The sequence below is a fragment of the Triticum aestivum genome, chromosome 1D (genome assembly GCF_018294505.1).
Source record: "Triticum aestivum cultivar Chinese Spring chromosome 1D, IWGSC CS RefSeq v2.1, whole genome shotgun sequence".
NCBI classification, from domain to species: Eukaryota; Viridiplantae; Streptophyta; class Magnoliopsida; order Poales; family Poaceae; genus Triticum; species Triticum aestivum.
In genome coordinates this window covers 299433830-299435162 of record NC_057796.1, presented here as the reverse complement: position 1 = coordinate 299435162, position 1333 = coordinate 299433830, and the positions used below count along the sequence as shown (strand labels likewise).

General features: G+C 53.4%; 1 long non-coding RNA gene across 1 annotated transcript; it reads right to left on the bottom strand.

The window, feature by feature from the left end:
• Positions 1 to 208: 208 nt before the first annotated feature.
• On the bottom strand, positions 209 to 599 carry LOC123168736 (uncharacterized). The gene is made up of 3 exons (XR_006484494.1): positions 562 to 599; positions 349 to 441; positions 209 to 267 (listed from the first exon to the last, which is right to left on the bottom strand). It is a non-coding gene; the product is annotated as an uncharacterized lncRNA (long non-coding RNA).
• Positions 600 to 1333: the final 734 nt, after the last annotated feature.

Sequence of the window (1333 nt, the reverse complement as noted above, 5' to 3'; positions counted from 1 at the left end):
GGCGCCGTATCCATCGAAGTGGTGGCCTCAGAGGCGGCTGGCGGATCTTGAGCCGTCATCTCCGGCTCAGGCAAGTCCGGCACTCCGGCTGACCTGGTCTTTTTTGCTCTTTTGGTGAGCTTTGCCTGGGCACTGAAAAGACAGAAGTGTTAGGCATACAAAAAGTAAATACAGACAGGTAATGTAAGGTGATTGTTATTACCCGGGTGCAGTTTTGAAGGCCGGCAGACTTGACTGCATGGAGTCACCAGAAGAAGGGGAGGTCTCCTGGTAATTGGAGTCAGAAGAATTAAGCGGTTGACGGATAACACCCGCCAACGGATGAAAAAGGTACAAGTGATAAAAGACCTCGGTGCGACGTTTCCTTGTCGCGTCGGGTAACCCGGCGGAGAGGTCGGTGTCCTTGCGGGCCCGGGTGAGACGCCGGCTTTCGTGAACCTGCTGCTTCAAAAGAAATTGAGGGTCTTGATGAGCTAATGGATGAGAAAAGCTTACTTTCCGGGTTACCCTTCGGACTTTCAGCTGTGGCAAAGGCTCCGAGTCGGAGGGGAGTAATGTTACCTCTTCAATCACCGGGTTACTAGCGCCGGTGTCATCCTGTCAATAAGCAAAATGATGGTAAAGTGGACAGCAACAAACAATAAATATGGCAAGAGTTTAAAGGTTTAAGGGTTACCTCTGACTCGGAGCTATCGCTTAATTGCAGCAGCTCCGAAGCAGTGGGTCTGTTTCCCTTTTTGCGAGGGGCGGCTCTCTTGGCGGCTTTCTTCGCCTTCCTGGCCTTCTTGGCCGCCTCATGGTCATACTTGACCCGCCAGAATTTATCATCAGCCTGAGAAATACAGTAATGAGTTCTTAGTAAGATGACAGGTAAAAAAATGGGAAGGTTAAAGTCAGCGGCTTACCGCTGGGGCTGGATTGGTCTTGCAGAACGGGGCTAACCCGGTTTTTCCACAGTCTGCCAGGCTCTCGTTTAATAGAGCCTTGGTCTCTTCTTCGGCAACGTCTTCTGGAAGGTCGTTGCGACTGTGCCTCTGCGGGTCATCCTTTCGCCCGGTGTACTCACACATTAAGCCGGGGCGGCAGCTCAATGGGATCACCCGCCATGAGATCGAGACCCGGACCAGGTCTATTCCGTTCAGACCGTTGCCTAGCAGGGCCTTGATCCTGTTGATCGTTGGAAGCAGAGGCTGGCGTTCCGCGGCAGTCAGCTTGTCGGATAGCGGATGAGTCGGCTCCAGGCGCGTTGGGCGAAAGCCGGGCAGTGGGCTCTCATCAGCCGGGGACGTGTCTTGGCAGTAGAACCAAGTCATGTTCCAGTCCTTGGGGTGAC